Source organism: Bos taurus, chromosome 21 (assembly GCF_002263795.3).
Source record: "Bos taurus isolate L1 Dominette 01449 registration number 42190680 breed Hereford chromosome 21, ARS-UCD2.0, whole genome shotgun sequence".
NCBI classification, from domain to species: domain Eukaryota; kingdom Metazoa; phylum Chordata; class Mammalia; order Artiodactyla; family Bovidae; genus Bos; species Bos taurus.
The window spans coordinates 11,597,884-11,622,275 of NC_037348.1; the positions used below are offsets into that span (position 1 = coordinate 11,597,884).

At 38.6% G+C, this 24,392-nt stretch overlaps 1 long non-coding RNA gene across 1 annotated transcript; it reads left to right on the forward strand.

Annotated features, from left to right (window-relative positions):
- The first annotated feature begins 641 nt into the window (after nucleotides 1-641).
- On the forward strand, nucleotides 642-22,022 carry LOC101902083 (uncharacterized). The gene is made up of 3 exons (XR_001494529.3): nucleotides 642-810; nucleotides 16,533-16,627; nucleotides 17,965-22,022. It is a non-coding gene; the product is annotated as an uncharacterized lncRNA (long non-coding RNA).
- Nucleotides 22,023-24,392: the final 2,370 nt, after the last annotated feature.

Below are 24,392 nucleotides of genomic sequence, written 5' to 3' on the forward strand. Positions count from 1 at the left end.
GTGAGAAGGAATAGAAAACTCAGAAGCTGTCGAAAGGTCCATTGAAGTGAAAGGAAAACACATCCCTGCTTCTGAAGACCCTGAAATAATTTGGAAAAAAAAAAAAGTGATCAGTGGTTTTGACTCTAAAGCTTATTCTAAGGTAAGGAAAGAAAAGAATCAGAAGAGACCACTCTGCTTTTCCAAAGAATGCTTTTTGGAAAAGTAGCATTCCATGGAAGTACATAAAACAGCCAAACCTTTTAACACGACTCTAACAATTGCTAACATTATGTAAACTCCTGGCAAAGAAAACTTCAAATGACCAAAAATCATGTTTGCGGTATTTAAAACACATACACACACACATATTGAAATGGGAGAAACAGATTCAGAAGAAATGATTTGTAAGGATATGGTTAAAACTATTTATATACCGGGTTCTATTTGTTTTACAGCTAGTGCTGCACGGACAGCATGAAAGGTTATCTTTGACAAGGTTTTAGCTATTATTTTCTTCCAGTGAAATGGTATTTCTTGAGAAAAAAAGGTCTTTGGAACAAAATAACAATAAATCCTGATTTAGATACATAAACCTGCCATTGATATCACATAATATCAGTGTTCTTTCTCACTCGATACAGGCGTTTTAAAGATAAATGGTAAACCCGAACTGGAAATCCATCTGGCCGGCTGCCTGCTCTAATGAATAACCCCACTTTGGCGCGTGCAATGTAAGCAGAAAGTTCTCTCCCGGCCTCTTTCGTCTGTCATGAATCTACGAGACAGCCGACATAATATCTGGGCGACAACGGGTGCGCTAACAGTGCAGTGAGTTCCATTTTCTTTGCTTTCTATTGATTTTCACTTAATAACTGGCGAAATACTAAACGTCCGCCCTGAGTACCTAATAAATCCTGCCTGAGCTTTTTATTGAGGAGAATTTAATAAAAACAACCATTGCGGCTGAGGGATTTTTCTTCTGGACAGAACATAGCGGGTAGGGGACATCGGGGTTGGGGCAAGAGGAAGCCATCTGATTTTTTAAGGGACTTTCCTTCCCTTTGGAAAAGTGGTACCCATGTCAAGGACGCCTGTGTGTTTGAACCAGGGTCCGCAGAGAAGATGCTCTAAGTTCTTCAGGCTGGTTGTCTGGGGAACTGGAGGAAAAGGGATGCAAAGACTTGGCCAGAATCATCTTTCTGGTCCCCATAGAGTCCTCTGATACCTTGCTTCAAGCTTCAGTTACAGACTTCTTCATTGTTACCAGTAGCTCTCAACAATCTATAGAAACGTGCATTTTAGTGATACTAGAAATACAAAGTATGACATGCTTGCTGAATCCTTGGATACCTTTAACAGAATTCTAGATATTTAAAAAAAATAGGTAAACATATGAAGGGAGAGAGTACATACAAATTATTCCATTTAATGCTAATTTGAGGCTCACAAATTTAGTTGTGGGGCAAAGAGCTCTATTTGTGGCTTTTTAAAGCCCAAAGAGAATTGGAAAGTCTGGACTTTGCACCCGTCACCATTGTCCTCTGCATACACTTCTAGAACAATTTCCACTGTTGATGCTCGAGGAAAACCTCTTTATTTTGCTATGTGGTCTTTTAGAAGCTTTTCACAGCTATGACTCCCTCCTCACCCTTTATGTTCTAATTGATCTTGAGGCTATTTTCAAATCATGGGGCTTGGTGAACAAGTACTTTAAAATCTCCTCCTGTGTGTGCATTCCTTGTGTTCCATACTCAATAAAATTCCTAACCAAGAATCCACATATTTAGAAAAAATAAAAGTAGAAATATAATTTAAAGTTTTTTTTTAAAAAAAAAAAACAAAATCCACGAATTTTCAGTTTGAGTATCAATGTTATAAAAACCACAGTCACCATGCAAAGCAAACCCTGACTCAGTTACTTGTCAGCAACTCCATGACAGCTTTTCCTGCATAACCTGGGGACAGAGGCAGTGTGATACAATGCAGGTTCATGCCAAAGGACCTCAACTGAAATCCTGGCTTTCCCTCCTCTGAGGTTTGGTTACTTTGTCTATGAAATGAGGATACTGTTGCCCAACAAGCATGGTTGACATCACCTTGGCAAAAATCAATAAATGTATGGGTGCTGGACAAATGATGCCCATTTATTTCACTGCTACCCCAATGACAAACTGTGGTTAATCAACTGGGCTATGGCTTGAAACTGGCAAAAATCTCGGAAATCTCCCTTGTGGCCCTCCACAGTTCACAGCTGAGTTAACTCTTTTCTCAAAAGGAGCTCGTCTCAAAATTTTTGCTTAGAAGAAGTCCTGATGTAAACGGTACAGTCTGGGTGATGATGGCATATCAATGTGGATTCATTAATTGTGAAAAATGTGGAGGATGTTGACAGTGGGGGAACCTGTGTGTGTTTTGGGAAGAGGAGCTGGGAACACTCTGTACTTTCCTCTCAGTTTCACTATGAGCCTAAAACTGCAGCAAAAATAAAGTCTATTAAAAAGAGAGAGAGAATAAAGAATAGCAACAAAACGAAGATTCCCTGAACATAGAAATACTCAATAATATTTGCTTTTATTATTTACAAATGTTGCTTAATAATAATCGAAATCAGGTTCTGACTCTTTACAAAACAGAAGTCTGATCATTATTCCAGTGTAATTCTCACTTAATATAGACATTGACACCTTCTTGTTAATCCCAATTTTTTTTTTTTTTTGACAGGGATGGGGTGGGGTGGGGTGTTGGGTCCTTTCTTTCTCTGGTTCTTAGTAAAAACTAGAGTGCAGTAAAATCTTTAACACTTTTTCTTTTTCCAATCATTTTGTTTTGCCACTTTTTCAGAGGAGAGCTTTCTTCTTTTTCTTCTTCTTTTTTTAAAGATGCTTATGGAACCTAGTCTGTTCTGTCCTCAGCAGAATGTTTTGGTTCCATCTAATCCAATAGGCTAAACAACACCACAGAAAATTCAGCAGGGCCTGTGCTCATCCCCGAGCTGAGATTTGGGAGAGGTCATTTCTGACTTGAAGCTCAGGGTTTTGCAAGGCTCTTGGTGTTCACTTCCTCCAGTGCGTCCACAGAAAGGTGTATTGCTATTCGGATAATGTCTTCCCCTGCTCCACAAAAGGTTGTTGTACTGAGCTGTGATCGTGACAAATGATTTACTATTAGGAACATTCTGTAATTATTGTTCGGTGGGACCGCAGACCGATACATCATTAACATGATAGACGGCCTTTTATATCAGCAAAAATAACTAAATTAATAAAAATGGCTTCATTCCAAACCCTGTCAGAAAGCCAATACTCAGAACAATCAAGTAGCAGTGATACCTGAGAAAGCCATAGTTTATATCCCCCAACAAATCATGTTTTATGCATAAGTAGTAAAATATTTGTATATATAATCTCTATAATATAGGTCTGTGTAACAGAACAGATTTTTATAGATATCAGCCATAAACAAAAATAGAAGATGTTTAAATATTCTGTCCCAAATGATTTAGATTTAAATTTATGCCTTAATGCAATCAGGTTGCAGTTTTAGAATATTAGAATCTGCCTATGATGTCTTTCTTTCAATTCTCTAGCATCGGGAAACAATTAATGAGGATCCTGCAAACTAGAACGTCTTTCCTTGATCGTTCTTCCTTCCCTCCTTCCTGCCATTCTTTTCATCAACAAACGCCTGATTTATGCTTTCAATCCTTAGCCTCACTTATTTTTTTACCCTTTCACACAAAATTGAATATTCAACATTTTATGAGGAAAACAATTTTCCTGCACCCAAATATCTCAAAGCCTACAACAGTGCTTTACTGAGAACAGTCTCCATAGCACCAGATTCAGGCCCTCTGAAAGAACTGACCTATTGATAATGATATTTGTAAGAAACAGTACAACAACACTGGGTGATCTTAATTGACGATTGAGAATTTTTGTGTCTGCTAACCGTGTTCAGAGGTCACTAGAGATGGGAACATCCCAGGTGGTGCTAGCAGTAAAGGATCCACTTGCCAATACAGGAGACATAAGAGAATTGGGTCCAGTCCCTGGGTCAGGAAGATTCCCTGGAGGAGGGCATGGCAACTTACTTCGGCACTCTTGCCTGGATAATCCTATGGACAGAGGAGCCAACACAGCATATAGACAGCTAGGACTTGAATTTGCCAAGAAATCAGGGAAGGAATAAAATAGAATTCAACTGTTCTCTTCTCTGCTATTTTCTTCCTTTCCTACTTTCTCTCTTTCAACTTATTTTGTCCACAATCCCTGTTCAAAACTCTTAGGATAAAATGTGCTTTATAAATCAGAACCATTAGGATGTTGAAAAGTAACATGGTACACATATCCGTACATTACCCTCCTATCACAAGTGGAGTCTGGAGTTTCATATATGAATATGTCTGCAACAACACATATGAACACTCACAGTAAATGGGCGTAAAGACTATGCAGAGCTTACATCAGCCTGGGTTACATTTTGCTGTAGTCTTAAGTGCCTGGTGGCTCAGACAGTAAAGAATCTGCCTGTATTGCAGGATACCCAGCTTTGGTTCCTGGGTTGGGAAGATCCCCTGGAGAAGGAAATGGCTACCCACTCCAGTATTCTTGCCTGGAGAATCCCATGGACAGAGGAGCCTGGTAGGCTACAGTCCATGGGGTTGCAAAGAGTCGGACATTACTGAGCAACTAACACACACGCACAGCCATGCCCCCAACACACACACGTACACACACGCACACACGCACACACACACACACACAGGTGCGCACACACACAGAGGCACACACACAGAAAAATACCTGTTGATTTACCAAAGATTCTTAGATTAGGGATTACACAGAGGGGATTGTATGCATATCTACACAAACCAACACTGAACATTCAGTTAATACAATTTAGACTTCAGTTCAGTCGCTCGGTAGTGCCCGACCCTTTGTGATCCCATGGACTACAGCAAGCCAGTCTTCCCTGTCCATCACTAACTCCTGGAGCTTGCTCAAACTTTCCCCAAAATAAATAAACTTACTTTTGGGTATCTAAAAAAAAAATTTTTGCTTTTTTAGAGAAGTTTTAACTTCACATCAACGTTGAGTGGGATGTACTGAGATTTTCCACTTATGCCTAGCCTCACTCATTATCAAAATCCCACCAGAGTGGTATGTTTGTCTGAATCGATGAATCTACACTGACAGATCAATATCACCCAAAGTCCATAGTTGACAGAGTTCACATGGATATGCCTTATCATAGCACACTTGTTCTTTTTCAGGGCATTTCCACTCTTGGTAGTAGCTTAAAACATTAGAAGTTGCCATTAAGTATATGATCAATAAAATATAGTTTATTCATTGAGTAACTGATATTGTAATGCTATTGATATTTCAATATACTCGATACTGCCATTTAGAATATGCCCTTGTTACTTCATTCTTGTAGAGAAATTTTGAATGACTTCATGCTTCAATCCTTGTCCAATTCTATCCACTGCCAACATTATTTACAGTAGCGTTCATGCTTTTTGGTGGGCTTCTCTGGTGGCTCAGATGGTAAAGAAACTGCCTGAATTGCAGGGGATCTGGCTTCCATCCCTGGGTTGCGAAGATCCCTTGGACAAGGAAATGACAACCCACTCCAGTATTCTTGCCTGGAGAATTTCATGGACAGAGAAGACTTGCAGGCTACAGTCAGTCCATGGGGGTTGCAAAAAGTCAGACATAACTGTATGACGAACACTTTTCATGTTTTTTGGGAAAAGGGGCAAACATAGTCTATATTTGCTCACATACAAGATTTTTACTAAATAAAAACATAGCTTAAAAACAAGATTGCGGTCTAAAAAGACTTGGAGAAAGCTACTTATGATAGCTCACGTCTTCAGATTCTTGCAGCATAAGTGAAATCAGTCCAGAGGCTGGTCAACGTGATCCAGAATTACAGTTCAAAGTCCCTCAGATGATATTAGAAATCATCCTAAATCTGAAAGCAAAATAAATGTAAAAATGATCCAGTCAAGTACTGTGTGAGGTGAGGAGCGGTGTGTAGGTAAAGGATGCAGAGAAACCTTCTCTAGACAGATGGGGGAGACTTGGGCGATTGTTTTTATAGCTAAAGCTTGATTGAGACCTATTTTAAACCTCATCTTTTCTGCGTTGGCCTTCTCTTAAAGGAAGACAAATGCCCTTGAAAAGGCGTCTTAAAAGTATGATTCACGGACTTGGGAAGAATTACAGGATGCAGACGGCCGAGAGTGTGGTGCCTCCCCCGAGAGGAGTTCACATTTCCTTCCTCTTAATCTGAGTGAACCATTAAAAAGTTACTTAGTTCCCTGGAGACCCTTCCCAAGGAATCTCCTAAAAGGAAATACCCTGCACTGGAAAGGTAATTTACCTAGACAGGATTTAAAAAGCCAGGTTCCAGTTCAGAGATACCCAGGGACTTCACAGCAGCTGGTGTATTATGCTTTTATGGATTCTCTCCTAAATTAGTTAACAAATCAGAAGTAGGCTGAACAAGAAAACACACATACACACACACAATTACTCTTGTACACTTTATTTATTGATTCTTCCATGCAATTAAATCCTACATATGATAGCTTCACAGCTATTGGAATATCAAACAGTAAATATGAAATCAATTGATTAAGCCTGAAAATAGGCTCATGTCCAAGCAATCCATGTTTTGTTTTCTATTCTGAGAATGGTCTTAATTATTTTATCTAGTGGGAAAACTATTTTCTTAGGGATAGGCATGTGGGAGGGGAGGAAAATTCTGTGTTCTGGACCTTAGGGAGTGCTGTGGTAATTTCATGTCTGAGGTCTTTGGGAAGACGGACTTAAGAGCTGATTCCCTTTTATGGCAAAATAACTTATGAATTTGTCTTTTAAAGTCCACTGGAAATGGAGCATGGTTACAGAAAGCTGCAGCTGTGAATATTTGTAAAGCAGCTTGGTTTCCCATCTCTGGCAATTCCCTGTTCCCAGCCTCCATCCTCAACCAGTGTCTTATCCAGTGTTGGAGTTAATGATGGAACAGGAAAGAATGAATGAGAATGTTGGATCATATCAGTTCCTAGCAGCAAACTCATTTCTTTTTGAACGTTTTGTAGGCAACAGACAAGCAGTTGAGCCTTGCCTGACATTTATTAGGGATTTTTGCATTTCCTAGGTCCTGGCTCACATCGGAAGGAATTTTACTGATGGCCGTGAGAACTCTGTCACAATTCCTTGCTCAAATGGCATCACGATTCAACATTTAAAGACTCTCTAAGCTGATTAGTTAAAAGTTTTCTTGATAAAAATGGAGAAGAATTATAAACAGAAATGCAGAGAAATTAGAAAGCTAGTCCTATGTAAAGAAGGAGCTAGTCCTTTACGTAGGAGCTAGTCTTATGTAAAGAAGATTCTACATACTGAAACACACAGATGAATCCAGGAGACTAGCAGGAAATCACATTATCATCTTTCACTTTTCTCTCCTGAAACTGGAAGGACTAGATTCTGAAATATTTGGGTTTAATAAACAACAACCATAAGAATCCTTTTTCCTCCAAGAACTTCACATTTCTCAGCTATAGGGCAGAGTCCTGATACCACACATTATTACAAAGTAAAGTCAAGCAAGAAAGAAGTGTTGGGAATACTTGGATCTGCATACTTTTAATGAATATAAACTCTTTAGCATAGGACATGAAATGCAAATCACGGGAAAATGTATGATTCTATTTACCAAATAGTCACAATCAAGTGATCTGATTATAGGGCAAAATTAGGAGAGACATTCTAAAACTGTCTTTGTAGTGTCATTAAAAATAATGAAGGTATTTACATTTGATAAGCCATTTATCTCATTATTTCTTGTCCAATGAATTTTGCAAAAGAACTAAGAAAAATTCCACCCCCCTTTTTTCTTCCTTTTCATAAAACTCAATCCACAGGCCTGTATATTATATTCACATTTTTTGTCTGTGTGTGCTTCCTTTTGTGTTTTTTGGCTGCACTGGTGGAATTTTCTATGATAAGAGGACCACCAATCCAGTGTGCGTGGTGTGGGGTTGGCCCAGTCAAGTGGGCCCCACTGGGCCTTCAAGGAAAAGGGCCAGGAATTCATAGGGCTTGATTACTGCCAGGGCTTTTTCTGATTTTAAGTGAACTGTGCTCTTCCTAGTAAATCAACGCCTGGACATTAGAAATTTAACTTCAACTCAGAGAAGTGAGCAGAAGCTCTGTAAAGAAGCCACAACAATGCCTACATGAGATTTCTCCCAGCTTGTTTAAAAGTGAAAAGAAGGTTATTGCCTGAGCTATGAACAGTTTTAAACAAACTTCCATAGTAAAGTATATAAGCTTAAGCAAAAGTGTCTTCCTTTATAAAGGAGAAACATTTTGTTGCTTAAAGCTTTTGGTTTGTATTCAAAACACATCTGGCCACCATACCTATTTTCTTTAATTAAAAAAAAAAAAAAGTTAAAATCAAGATATCAGGATTCTTCCAATTCTAATTACTCTATTTACCATCTGTTAATGTAATCTAATTTGGTACATATTTATAGGCCACATAGGTCATTAAATCGTTGGGTTGATGATATGAGAATGAAGGAGATGACTTTGGCCAAATGGCTTAAATGGTGGGTAACCAATTTTATATTTCTATCTTAATATGGTCGTCAGTATTCCTTCTTAAATGTCATTTATTTATTTAAATTCTTGGCCGTGCCACATGGCACATGGGATCCTAGTTCCCTGACCAGGGGTCGAACCTGTGCCCTCTGCATCAGATTCTCAGAATCTTAACCACTTGACCGCCCGGGAAGTCCCAGTATTTCCTTCTTAATGGTTTGGTTTCATGACTGAGACTGATTTTTCGTCTCTCTTTGTACCCATACCAGAGAAGGCAATGGCACTCCACTCCAGTACTCTTGCCTGGAAAATCCCATGGACGGAGGAGCCTGGTAGGCTGCAGTCCATGGGGTCGCTAAGAGTTGGACATGACTGAGCGACTTCACTTTCACTTTTCACTTTCATTGGAGAAGGAAATGGCAACCCACTCCAGTGTTCTTGCCTGGAGAATCCTAGGGATGGGGGAGCCTGGTAGGCTGCCATCTAGGGGTCACACAGAGTCGGACACGACTGAAGTGACTTAGCAGTAGCAGTTGTACCCATACCCTTTAATATGTGACCTTGTCATGTGACTAAAGGGAAGGAGTATATTGACTGTCCTTTGGCTTAGGGTCCCCACATGGCTTGCTGTGGCTGAAAGAACAGGTGGAAATGATGGTATGCTTTAACAGGCTTTGGAAGTTTCTGCTTTGCTTCTTGTGCTTCTGCTGCGGCCTTGAGAAGCATGTGCCTGGTTCCAAGAGGAGGATGAAGAACATAAAGACTGGAGACATCACATCTGGGTCACCCCAGCCAAGTTCCGCCTGAGCAAGGAAGCCTGCACTCACCTGGAGATTCACAAGTGATAATGAACAGTCACTGACTGTCTAAAGTCACTGCCTTTGAGAGTGGTTTGTTGTACAGCAGCAATTATCTGATACAGTAAGACTCATTTGTTCACTCACCCATCTTCCAACATCAGTTGGACACCTAACAAGACCCCAGTTCTATGTTAGTAGTCTGAGATACAAAGGTCTAACTTCTAGGGGAAAGAGGTAGAAGGAACAGCAAATTATATACATTTGCAAAGTGCTGAGATGAAAGCATATTTTCGGGGCTATGATGAATCCCATAGGGTGCTACAGAGCGCATTCTGGAAAAGGAGAGATAAATATAGAGGAATTTTAAAGAGTAGGAATTGGGAGGGCTTCCTTGGTGGCTCAGTGGTAAAGAATCTGCCTGCAATGCAGGAGATGCAGGTTCCATCCCTGGTCGGGAAGATCCTCTGGAAAAGGAAATGGCAACCCACTCCAGTATTCTTGCCTGAGAAACCGCATGGACAGAGGAGCCTGGTTGGTCTCAAAAGAGGTGAACACGACTTAGCAGCTAAACAATAACAACAACAGGAATTGGGAAGGCCCTAAGTTTAGATTTTGAAGAGGAGAAGGATAAAAAAGCATTCTATGTTGAGAAAGCACACAGCGTTTGTCAATATCCTATTGCTGAGAAGGATCCTGGTACGTTATGGGCAGAATGAGGAATTTCACACAGTCAGGAACTATATCTCTTATTTTCTTGAACTCCATATGGTTTTTAGCATGGCAAACCTGGGTAAAGCTCAAGAGTGCCTTGATGATATTGTTGATTAATGTCTTGAGAAGAAACTAGAGATAATGCTTGAGGAAAGTCACCTTAAAATTTCCCAGCTCTCTATCTAAACTCAGACCTAACTTCTTGAGAATGTCAGACTTAGGCAGGAAGCCTTTTGATTATTTGTGGTGTTTTTCTCTTCGCTTCCTGCTTTAATCTTATAGCACAGGGACCAAGCTATTCTAAGGGGAACCACTTCCTTGGTATTTTTGGCGTGTCTCTTACCAGGAAACTGGTGGAAGTGTCAGGGGTACCCTTTTCAAGAGATTTCCACTTGAACCCAGGGGGGCTGCATCTACTTCCTAACCATTCAAGGCTTTGGCCATCTGTGGTTTACTCATGTTGACTATCATGGAGATTGTTGAGAAAAACTCAGGAAGTCCTTAAAGGTCCCAGAACCATATTTTCTTAGCTGTCAAGTTATAACTCTATTATTTACAAGAAACTTTTTTTTTAAGAGACATATTGAAAATTAGTGTGTTTCAATTGGAAAGAAGCTCTGAACTCATTGGGTCCAGTCCTCCCCATTTACCAAGTTGGATGAGCCTGTTCTGGGTGTGAAGTAGTAATAACAATAATAATGACTGATTCAAAAATCTCATTAATTAAGGACAATATGGAACCGAATCTCTTGGCTTCCAGGCTATTGAGTTTAGAACTATACCCTCTTGCATTTTTTTTTTAATGAAACTGTTTTCAAATATTTATCTGAGCAAACATTTTCTTGGTTTCTTTAGAATTATTACTCAGCATCACTATTCATTCATTCTGTTTTTCCTTTGATTATATCTTTATTGTCATTTAACACAGTCCAAAAGTTCCCTACCTATAAGAGTTCAGATTTTGTATATTAAAGGCATTCATTTTAATCAATTCTCTACATTTGAGTTTTTTATTTTTATCTTTACTAGAGTATAGTTGATTTACAATGTTGTGTTAGTTTCAGGTATATAGCTGCCTGAATCAGTTATACATATTATATTCATATATTTATACATATGTGCATATATACCTATATATATATCAATTCTTTTTCAGATTAGTTTCCCATATATGTTACTACAGAATGGTGAGTACAGTCTTCTATGCTATACAGTAGTATACAAGTTTGGTATTCTAGATAATATGTATTCTTGATTTCTTATAGAGCTCATATTATCTAGAACCCCAAACCTGATTCACAAACAAAACTTATACAAAGAGATAAACAAAATATTCTAGTGTCTTAAAACAAGAAAGAGCAAGTCAAAAGAGAAAATGTCATCCAGGGTTCCCAAAAGAACTGAAAGAATGAGTTTCACAGGTAAGGTGATTATTCTGCAGTGGCAAAATGATTAAGGAACTTGGGATGGAGGTGTTTGAAGTGGGGAAATGGACAGGAAAGGAAGGAGAGGAAAGAAGACACTATGTCTTTAAATTGAATTGAATGTTCTGTGACTTTAAATGAAAGCTCTTCTGTTGTTGGGCAAATAAATTTAAACCACTTAACATGGCAGAGAAGGTCAGGCAAGCTTATTATAGTGATCATAGCGTTACAGCTATTGCCATTGACCGCTGCTCTCCGGAATCACCAATAATCAGAGACCACAAGCTGTGTTTGCAGAGAAAGGTCATCATTCATTTTTTTCAAAGCATTAATATCTTTTGTTTGTTTGGCTCAACATGAAACAGGAATCGATAGAGGTAATTCACAGAGCAATTAGCCCCTCATCTGTCAAACGGCATCTGGGTGTATTTAACAAAAAGACCTTTGGAAAGGTTTAAAAAGGAAGAAAGTGCCTATACCATCAACGATTTATATTTTCTACATGACATGTTGTGTATGTATCTGTGAAAAGGGGGGCCCTGGGACTAAGAAAATATACATAAAGCATGCTATAAATCTACACTTCAATGTTATGATGTTGCAGTGTAGAGATAGACCAAGAAAAGCTTGGATTACATTCTCGCCTGGATCCTGTGAAGAGGGCAAATGGCTTGGGGTTTTATATCATGGCCACATGCAGCCTTGATAAAGGAATTTCACAAAAAGAAGACCTCAAGGAAAAGCTGGTTTGGGGAGGTTAAGGAATTGGGAAAGAACAAGTGCTCCCTCTTGACATCAGACTTTTGTGCTGGGAAACAAGATGCTCCTAAGACCAGCCACTGACCCATTACATGGAAACAGCCCCACCACAACTCAACCTCAGCCATGCCACCCTGGAGTGGACCTATCTCCATACCTAATTTGCCTTTACTTACATAAGAAAGAGAAAATGAAATGCAAATTAAGAGACTTCAGTATCCAAAAAAAATTAATTCTGTTCTGGCTCTATTTTTCTTTATTGAATGTCAGTTATGTGGACCATGGAATTAATGCAGTATCAAAGAGATAGGCTTTTTTAAAAAATTCAGCTCAGGGAGTTGTCTACACATTTACACCAATGCTATTACTCTCAGCAGGACCAGATGTATTTGGGAAATTTGGGGACTGGTATATTTTCTTTTCAATTCTCTGGCTCTTCCTTCTCATTTTTTTCTTGACTTTTTTTGTTTTGTTTTGTTTCTCCCAGTCCTATTCCCTCACTCTTTTTTTTGTTTGTTTTGTTTTGGTGTTCATCCAGCATATATCATCATGACCAAAAAAGAAGTCATGAGATAAAAAAGAAAGTTATAAAACTTTGCCTTTTCCATGACTCCAAAAAATATGCATTTTGGGTTTTGAATTTAGTTTTATTCTTAATACCCAGACATTCTAACAGGTTGACTAGCCATCTCTCAGGCTTTTTCAAGATAACTGTAAATGTCTTATTTACAAATTATGTGATACAGTTAAATTTAAAAAGCAAGAGACTGTACTGAACTTTGAGTATAATTACAACTGTGAAAAAAATATCACAGTAAAAGACTGAGAGGAAACAATACTTAAATAATGTTGTCTTTGGGTAGAGAGATTGTAGAAGTTATTTTTGTTTCATTTAAAATTTCTGTATTTTCAAGTTTTTCTATAATAAACATACTAATGCATACATGATAAGTGTCTTATATTTCATACTGATCTCAGATAACCAGAATTTCACTTTTTATAAACATTGTCAAATATTCTTATTAAATTTTGTTTTCATGGCTAGATCTAAAACCAGTTCTTAGAGCCTCATGAAATTGGACAGACCATGTACAATTCCAATCTGACTATAAGACTGAAGTTGAGGACAGTGGGATACCAGGAAGTAACTCATAGCACTTCTAGATTTATGGAATAATGAAATCCTGTTATAAGAGAATTTCACTGTCAAAGTCTTGGGTTCATCTCGTTATTCTGCATGTAGAATTTTATTCTGGAGGCATTGTGACCCAGTGTTCCTTTCCCCTCTACCTCCCAGTTTTTTGGTTTATTTTTTCCGTTTACGTCAGCTGTGCCGGAAGTTTCCATACATTCAACACATGGCTTCCTTTATGTAGAAAGGTTCTCTGCAGCCTATACATTGGCTAATAATTACTTCCCACACTTCCTGTTACTAAAGCAAATATTACAGTCAGCAGTTACCTAGGATCTATTTTGCTCTTATGAAAATACTATAATACACATCAACAATAATCCAAATCATCCCACCTTCTAAATGGTTATCCAAAAGAAGCTATTATTTCCCTGTTGGACTGTCTTAGGGGTGGGTCTGGCTTCCATGGACTTTGCACATTCTTCTGATTTGTGAGTCAAACCTGAGCTAGAAAGACGGACTGCCGCCTCCTCCGGCTCTGCTTAGAGTCACTGGGGTGCAGTTCATCAGACAAACACCTCATAAGCATCAGTTCTGGCTGCTTTCCAGGCAAAACCATGTCATGCCATTGAGTAACACTTAGGACCCAATCTTTCATCCTCCTTCTCCATAACTAAATAAATTGGGTAAAGGTCTTGCCCTGCCTCAAGATAACAAGAAGTTTAAAGAACTTACTGGTGTTTCATGTGGCAGACACTAAGCTTTAGCGAAGTGAACAAAACAAGATGGTGGCTTTCCTGAAGTTCAAAGGCAGCTCTGACAGCAAATGAATACAGGCAATCCTCGTTTCCCTGAAGGGAGCAAATACTATTGCTAATTAAAAGGAAGGAGATTCAGATGAGAGGGCTGAAAGAAAATGAACCTAGACTTCTCTAATGCTACTTTACTTAAAACCTGATGTTCAATCTAGAGTAAGACTCTCTTTCTCTAAAACTTTTTCTGTGAATGATCTGATAGTAAATAATTTTGCGCTTTGTTCAGCAGTTACTAAACTCGACTGTTACAGTATGAAACAACCAATGAAATATTTAAACAAATGAGTGTTTACCACATATCAATAAAACTTTATTATGGACATGAAATTATGAATTTCATAGAATTCTCATGTTATCTCAAGTTATCATTCTTCTTTAATTTTTTTTTTCCAACCATTTACAAATGTAAAAACTATTCTTGGCTCACAGGTAATACAAAAGCAGCCATTGGCCTGGATTTGGCACTTGGGCCACTGTTTGGTATTGAACTCTCGGTTCTAGAGTTCAGAAATTCTAGTTCAAGTTTGTGTATCAGATTCTACAGAATGACAGGCCTTTGTTGGCTACTCTCAGTTCAGTGACAGCTGTCACTTATTATTTAACTATCATCTCTTAAGAATAAAGGTTCTTTACTTTAATCTTATCTTTTGTTATTTCAGAAAAGGCTCATGAAAGTTTTCAAACTCATTGAAATTAGTGGAGAATCTTAATTATGTGTGACTCAGGTATGGTGTTGGGGGAGAATTTGCATAACCAGACCAAATTAAACTGCATAAAATCATGTCTTCTGGTTTTCCTATGTTATATTTTTCAGGTAAAAATCCCAAGTAGTCTAAAAGTCAGTATCAATTTAAACTATAGTTTATTCAAATAATAATATAAAAGTAATTATTGAATAAAGTCAAAAACTTTTTGGTGACAAAGGAGAATATTCTCTTTCTGATGTAAACGAAAATGAGTGCAAACCTACATTTGTGTGTAGATCTATATGTAACTGAAATATAGAAATTAAAATATTAAAAATATTTTGGGGGAAGTTAATTGCTTCTTTCTACTCTTTTTCTACTTTCTAAATTGTTCATAATGTGTATACTGCTTGTATAATTAGGGGAAAAAAGTATTACAATAATATATTTTGCTCCAAGCTTTCAAAAGTATTTCTGTGGACTGACCTATGCTTCTCTAGCAATCCTGGAAGAGGAATCATGAAATATACTGCATGATTCATTGACCACTGGAAGACTTTGTGATAGCATTGAAGATAACCTCCAGTGAGCTCATAAAAATAATTACCTGAAAGTTGTACAAATTCAGCAGTTTTATGACATACAAAATAAAGGAAAGGAAGGAAGAAACAGGTAATAATACAAGTAAGATCTCATTAAAGGGACAAGGACAACTATATGTAAAAAGAAATAATAGATGTTACTAAATTCTGTAAAATTGTGGCAGGTCAATAGAATTAAATGAGAGAGAGCCAACAAACCCTCCCCTCCCTTGCTATTCAAAAGAGGAACAAAACACTAATTACTCTCTGGCATAAAAATCTTATATTTATGACCAAAGTTTTCGTAAAAGCTTGCCTTCCTCTTTATTTGTAATTTTCCTAATGTTTGAGGCCAAACATTCAACTTTCATTCATGGAGACAATGTAGTAAGAAGGGATTCTTTCATGCACTATTCAGTGCATTTCTGTTTCAGCTTTTTTAAGAAAAGAATCAATCTCAATTGACAGTACAACACGTAATTCCTATCCATATATTTATTCCTATTTATATTGTAGACATCACCAGGAAGAGGAAAACACGACTTGCTTTTTTCTGAATATGTAAAAATAAGACTTTGAAAGGACCGTTAAAAAGAACACCATATTAAAGATATATAATTAAGTGATGGTTTTAAATGATCAAATACTGAAATAGCTTTATTTATGATTTTCACTGCTTAGAAGATAAGTAAATCTATGAGAACAAAAGAACCAGTGACATCTTAGAAGTAAGATAAAGACTTTTAAGGCATTTGGGCCTAAAGCTTGGAATTTAATCATTAGACTTGGCATGTCAATAATTTTAGACTGAAAAGCACTTATAGAAACATACCTGAGAGAGATACTATTGTGTGTCTCTGTCTTTCTCTCTCTTTTTTCTGCTTCCATCCCATGGAAACCGAGCTCCCAAGCAATCTACTTGACTGACGGACTTGTAAGGAAAGAAATTATAGCTGTAGGACCCGACTACTTTACTTCACCTTATCAAATGCACTCACCTATTTATGCTCTTTTTCCACAGTCTGACAAGAATCAGGACTGTTCCAGGGCTTTTGGAGCCCTCTTGTCTCTCCGGATGGTGACATTCTATCTTGACAACTCAGATCCAGCCACCAGGTACCACCCACCAGCCACTGATAGCTTTTCAGCCTGTTCCAGGTGAAACAAGAGGAGGCATGATCCAGACTGCAGTTTTAACTATTCTATGTTATGACTCATAAATTTGCTTTAGCATTCAAAACTCAACATGGTAGACTGAGCTCTGCAGCATAAGCTGCTGATTGAAGGCTTGTAATAAATGAGAGTCTCAGATAAGATGGGGTGGGGGATGGGATTGCTTCTTCTGTTTGGTGGAGGAGGCCTGCCAGTCACTCAATAACTGTGCGAAGCTGTGAGTAAGTGCTAAGTGAGTCCTCCAGAAAACAAAGTTAGAAATTGACGCCATGGCCGCCCAGGGACAGTCATGAAGAACTTTGAACTAGAATGGCAGTTGGAACTTGAAAGGTCAATAAGTTTGGGGAGGTGCAGAGAACTGGAGAGGCAGGAGGAAGTAACGAGCTGTGTTAGTGACTAATACATTGTATCCCAGGACCTGTGTCGGCAGCACAACATATGCAACCCCATTTAATTCTCACCGAATCCTGAAGCTGAAACTCAAAGAAAATAGAATTTTATGAATATTTCACAGCTAAGAAATACAGGAAAATGGATTGAGACCCAGAGCTGCCTCATTTTGAAGGTTACATTCTTTTCAGTACACCAAACTATATCAAAGATGTTTTTTGGAAGGCAGACTGGTGGGAGTTCGAGTGAAGAGGTATGAATAAACACAAGCTACAGGATGACAGAGCTTCCTTCCTGGAACAGTGGTTGGGATGAAGCAATAAATACCAAAATTCATTTTTTTTTCCCTAGGAAGAATTGCAAGATGAAATTGCATGCACTTGACAAGCGTTTATCAAATCTGAATTTATTTCTTGATTACAAAAGTATTCCATGTTACTGGTAGGATAGGAAACTATAGAAAGAATCACCAGCTAAAGAACCAGAATGAGCAACTGTTAATATTTTTCCAATCTCTTTCTTTTTTCTTCAGATATATACACAGTGCTTATAAAATTTTAATTTTGCTTTTTATATGTTTATATTCTGACATCTGAAATAACATAACACAGTATTTTCTTATGTTCTCTTTGTAAACATATTTTAATGAATACAAAATATTCCATATGTATAGAGTACCACAAATTATTAAACTCTTATCATTGAACATTAATGTTATTTCTAATTAGTCTAGTTTTTAAAATTATAAATGATGTGTAATTTTGTGTGTAGATCATTTTGTTCATTTCTTATTTTTCCTTAAGAAAACAACTTTTAAACAAAACATTGTTTGTCTTATTTCCAATGGTATAGAAAGTTTAAATCTAAATATCAGTCTTGTACCATTCTAGAACCTGAAGCCCAGAGCAGATCCTTGAAGGAATAAGCCAGCCTACCATAAGCTTGACCCAACCATCATCATCACTACCATCTTCACTTGGGAGAGTTAATCCTCCCCTGCATCAGGAAGAGAGAGAAAAAAGCACAAACAGAGAGAGGGAAAAGAAACTGAAGAAAAGATGAAGGAAGAAGGCAAGAAAGAGGACACGGATTCTTTTTCTCAGAAACAGATGAATTTTCTCTAGGCAGGCAAACTATTTTTTTTAGAGCAAACTCCATGGTGGTCTTGGGGGTGATAGGAAGGACTCATTGTGGATTTTGTCAAAGTGGTTACTGGCTTTTTAATGTTGAGTAACCTTCAGAGGTGGTACATCTGCTGGAGCATCTCTTCATTTGGGAACATCACACAGTGACAGAAAGCACCCGGGTTTGAATCCCAGCCACTCACTATAACAGATCTGTGACTTGGGACAAGTCCTTGAATTTCTCTGAGCCTCAATCTCAACAAGAGTCAAAGGAGATAATGATGCTAACTGGGAACATTGGATCATGACAAGTCAAATTATGTATCACCAGGCAATCACACGCCGAGAGCTCCTTTCTCACTTTCTTCCACACTTTTACTTTTCACAGGTGGCAGGAAGCTTCATTTTCTTCAGGACATGACTTCATTTTTAAAATTAGAGTGCAATATTTTGACAAAGTTCAATGATTTGACAAAGTATCCCTAGGTACTGAGGACTGAAAGGCATTGCCCAGTCCCTTATAGGGAATCACAGTTCAGTGAAAAAGACAGGAACGGTAACGGAGTAATGTGCAAAAATGTCAAAAAGAGAGAACTGGGTACGATGCTGTGTGTGTTCCCAAATAAGGGAGGGAAAAATCTATTTGAAGAGGGTGCAGCAGAGGAATAACCTTTGAGATGGGTTTTATGAGTACATGCTTGCCAGGCAAAGACAGGAAAGGAGAGTTCCTGGCATGAGTTAGCGCTTGGTCCATTGGTGGTGGGGTGAAGGTTAATATTTGGCGTAAGAGTCCCTAATAGAAGCTAAAAGTGATTCAAATGCCACTTCTGCTGCAGACCGTTGCCTGGTCCCCTATACAGGAAACCCTCTCAATAGGCTCAGCACTCTAACTGCTCTCCATTTGTGGATTTCTTTGACAATTACTACTTCCTGCTTTGCATCAGAGATATTTGTGTACCTATTTTACTTTCATTACACAGCAGAGAAACTAGAGACTGTTTTATCCTGGTATTCCCCACAGTGCATTCAACTTAAAATTATATGTATACATATATATGAAAGCCAATGTATTTCACTTTCACTCTGTCTATCATAGAGGAGTTCTTGGTCATTTTATTTATGGACTTTACACGGGTGAAAAGAAGCTCGGCTTTTTGTTACACAGCTTGTTGCATATTAAGCATTGATGAGTGTGCTACACCTTCCTCATCACCCAGGAAATTTGGCTGAGCTTGTTTTCTTCCTGCTCTTAAAGCAGTGATTTCTTCTAATACCATTGATTCTTGTAGAATTAAAAAAAAAAAAAAAAAGTCAAGGTATTTCCTCTTTACTACTCACTCAACTTAGGGCTTCTCAGGCAGAGCCTGGGGACTGACACGAAACCCCCATAAGATGTGATTTGCTAAATTCTCAGCAGAGATAGAAAGTGACGGATCTTGAGTGGTTAAGGGGCCAGTTTCAGTTCAGTTCAGTCACTCAGTAGTGTCCCACTCTTTGAGACCCCAAGAACCGCAGCACACCATGTATCCCTGTCCATCACCAACTCCCGGAGCTTACCTAAACTCATGTCCATTGAGTTTGTGATGCCATCCAACCATCTCATCCTCTGTCATCCCCTTCTCCTCCCGCCTTCAATCTTTCCGAACATCAGGGCCTTTTCAAACAAGTCAGCTCTTCGCATCAGGTGGCCAAAGTACTGGAGTTTCAGCTTCAACATCAGTCCTTCAAATGAACACCCAGGACTGATCTCCTTTAGGATGGACTGGTTTGATCTCCTTGCAGTCCAAAGGACTCTCAGGAGTCTTCTCCAACACCACAGTTCAAAAACATCAATTCTTCAGCACTTAGCTTTCTTTAGTCAAACTCTCACATCCATACATGACTACTGGAAAAACCATAGCCTTGACTAGATGGACCTTTGTTGGCAAAGTAATGTCTCTGCTTTTTAATATGCTATCTAGGTTGGTCATAACTTTCCTTCCAAGGAGTAAGCGTCTTTTAATATCATGGCTGCAATCACCATCCGCAGTGATTTTGGTGCCCCCCAAAATAAAGTCAGCCACTGTTTCCACTGTTTCCCCATCTATTTGCCATGAAGCGATGGAACCAGATGCCATTGATCTTAGTTTTCTGAATGTTGAGTTTTAAGCCAATTTTTTCACTCTCCTCTTTCACTTTCATCAAGAGGCTCTTTAGTTCTTCTTCACTTTCTGCCATAAGGGTGGTATCATCTGCATATCTGAGGTTATTGATATTTCTCCCAGCAATCTTGATTCCAGCTTGTGCGTCCTCCAGCCCAATGTTTCTCATGATGTACCAATTTAGGGACATTTTGTTTCTCAGTCTTTTGGGTTTAGATCCCTTTCAGTCAACTAATGAGCTATAGTTACCTCCAAGTCAAATCTGTCAAGAAGATCATTAATATTTACCTTATCCTCTGGCTTATTATAGGTAGAAATGAGTTATAGTATATTACAACAATTTGTTTCAAAATACTTACACCTATTAAGCATTAACCATGGCCAGGCACTTTCTAAACATTTTGTCAATACTAATTAAATTCGTATCCACAGTGTTTGAATGACTCCGTTGCCATTAGCATCTTCATTTAATAGGTGATGAAGCCAAAACATGGAGAACTCAAGTGTTTGTAACTTTCCCGTGGATCACACTTGATAAGTGATGATCTTAGACATAAACCTAGAACAATTTGCCATCCAGCCTGGGCTTTTATCCTCTATGTCACCTGGATTGAGGAAATATTATTGTCTTTATTTTATAAAGAAGGTACAGAGTATGACTTCTATGACTTGTCTAAGTCTACACATTGGAAAAAGGCAGAGCGAGAATTTGGAGCCGAGTCCATCCAGCTCTAAAGCCTGAGTCTAAATCTTTATGGTTCTCACTCTTGGTCAAGGTTTATAACACTTTTGCTTATGACTACATGGTACCTTCTCCTACCTATGGGATTTATCAGGAGGGCTTCCTAGGTTGAGGAAGAAGAGAACAAGGTGGCTTCCTGAAGCCAGTCTAGAAGTCATTGATTGAGGTCAACTGAAAGAGGCTGGGATGACTCTATGAGTGAATTAATTTCAGGGTATTTGAACTACTAGGGATGTTTCCTATAGGATCTGTTGAAGATGACTTACCCCACTATGCTGTGCAGTGAAAACTATAGTCACTTTACTATATTTTGTTACGGTCCAGTCTTGAGGCTGAGGTTCAGGACAAAAGGAGTCGAGAATCCAGGTCAAAGAGCAAAAAAGGGGTAAAAGTACAGAGCACAGAATACCAAGATCACATTCATCTTTTGAAATACTGAATGGATAAACATCAAAGACAAAGGAAGCCATGGATATGTCATTTCCAGAACCAAGGCTGGTGTAGGCACCTGAACCCACAGGCCGAAATAAGCAGAGCCCTCTGAAGACAAATAGAAATGAAGGCTGGTCTGGATTGTGAGATCAGAGTTGAGTTCAGTAGGAAATAGGTGGAAAATAAAAGTGGTCGATTGAGTGCTGCTAGTGTAACCTATTGCTCTGGAATCCTAAATGGACAGCCCCCTGCTTTTTCATTATGGTGGTTGTGTTTATACCCATCAAATTCGTGGAGTCTTGAAAATGGACTGATGAATCACCACAGGAAGCTTCTGCTAATTAACCTGAAGTATCTATTTTATGTGTTTCTTTCCTTCAATGATATAGGATGAAATGACTGTGTTGTCTTTTCATTCCCTGAGGTACCAAAAGAGACAGCAGGATGTATAAAGTAAGGTATTTCTTCTCTATTTTGAGAATAAAATCAGTGGTATGTGTTTATTTACAGATGGTTCTTAACAGTTGTCCCTTTTAAATGAAACCTGATGACTGGAAGTGGCTGTACTTAATGGCAGTGAGTTCTGCCAAATAAATAATGTTCTAGGGAAGCAAATATATGTAATTAAATTTGACAAAGTAGTCATGGTTTGCTTTGGAATCATCAACAGCTACTTATATGACAAATAACCCTCTGACAATCTCTTTAGGTCTTCCTGTTGCTTATATGAGATTCTTAAGCCAGTCAGAAGGTGATTAGTTTGGTCAGATTGACAGAGAGTACAATGGATGCCTTAGCAGTAAAGTTGGTTTATCAAATAACCTTAAATGGGTTAAGAAACAAAACAAGTTCTTTTTGTTGTTGTTTTACTTTGTTTTCCAACTCTAATTTTCAACCATGCAATGCCAAAACCTCCCTTTTCCATTCTTGAAAAATAACTTGGCAGGGCTCTATAACTTTCTAGTCCTTCTCAGATATAAAAACTCAGTGCAGTCTATTTTGAAACTAAAATCTCATATTGGATTCAAATTTCTTCTTTTGGAACCCTCTTACACTGTTGGTGGGAATGTAAATTGGTTCAGCTATTATGGAGAAAGATACAGAGGTTCCTTAAAAAACTAAAAGTAAAGCAAATATATGACCCTGCAATCCCACTCCTGGGCATATATCCAGAGAAAAACATGATCCGAAAGTATACATGCACTGCAATGGTCATTGCAGCACTGTTTACAATAGCCAAAGCATGGAAGCAACCTAAATATCCATTGAGAGAGGAATGGATACATTTACAAAGTGGCATATATATACACAATGGAATACTACTGATCCATTAAAAAGAATGAAACAATGCCGTTTGCAGCAACACACATGAACCTAGAGAGTGTCATACTGAGTGAAGTAAGACAGAGAAGAAATATTGTGTGACATCCCTTATATGTGGAACCTAAAAAGAAATAATACAAATGAACTTACTTATAGAACAGAAAGAGACTCACAGACTTATGGTTGCCAGAAGGAAGGGATAGTTAGGGGGTTGGGGAAGGTCATGTACACACTGCTATATTGAAAATGGATAACCAACAAGGACCTACTGTATAGCACAGGGAACTCTCCTCAATGCTATGTGCCAGCCTGGATGGGAGGGAAGTTTGGGGGAGAATGGATACACACACACACACACACACACATACATATGGCTGAGTCCCTTCGCTGTACACCTGAAACTACCACAATATTGTTCATTGGCTATACCCCAATACAAAATAATAAGTTTAAGGTTAAAAAAAAAAAAAAAACTGAGTTCTCTTCAGAAAACAATAATGAAAATAACTTTGTTATTATATTATATATATATAAAAAAATTCTTCTCTTTCCCCCAGCAGACGCCACAACAGACTCTATCATGACTACTTGGATTGGAAAAGGGGATTAAGAATTTTTGTTGATACTCTTATCATTCTCTCTCCTCCTGGTCAAATTCTCCTGGTCTGCCTTATCTGACTCCTATCAGGAAGAGCTAAAAGCACATTTGGCTTTCCCTGTTCTTGACTTGACCTTCTGTTGTTGGATAAAGGATGTTGGGAAGGAAGGTAAAGGAGGAAGGATTTATCTAAATTGGCAGAAAACTCAGACTGGGACATGACCCGTGGTTTCATTGATTCTCTTTGCAACTGGTAACTACCACTCATGATGCATTCTTTCCCCTTGAGGTGTGTAGCTTAACCTCGGGCAACTTTCTGAAGACCTTGCCTATTTCCTTGATGTCCCCAGAAATTCTTAGTCTACTTCTCCATTGGCCAAGTAGCCTCCTGGGCGGCCCTAAGTTTCCCGAACACTCTTTAGTTTCAGTGCTTGCTCAACTGGAGATGAAACCACTGAGTCTTCTTCTCACCCTCCGGGGGCAGGAAGGCCCCTTAGAGTGAGGGCAGTGGCTCTATCTTCTTCCCAGGCACACTGAACCATGATTCCAGCAAGCTCCACTTTCAGTGGTGCTGGTGGTAAAGAACCTGCCTGCAAATTCAGGATTTGCAAGACACTTGGATTCGATCCCTGGGTTGGGAAGATCCCCTGGAGTAAGCAATGGCAATCCACTCCAGTATTCTTGCCAGGGAAATCTCATGGACAGAGAAGCCTGGTGGGCTATGGTCCATGGGGTCACAGAGTCAGACATGACTAAATACCTACACACATACTAGTAGACTTCCCCCCTTGACGACCTCTTTTGACCAACCTTGAGCCCAGTTTCTATGGGAATTTCACCCTAAAACACAATTAGGCACTTGTTTAGGTCACACAGGCTGCCCTGGTGGCTCAGAGGTTAAAGCATCTGCTTCCAATGTGGGAGACCTGGGTTTGATCCCTGGGTTCAATCCCTGGGT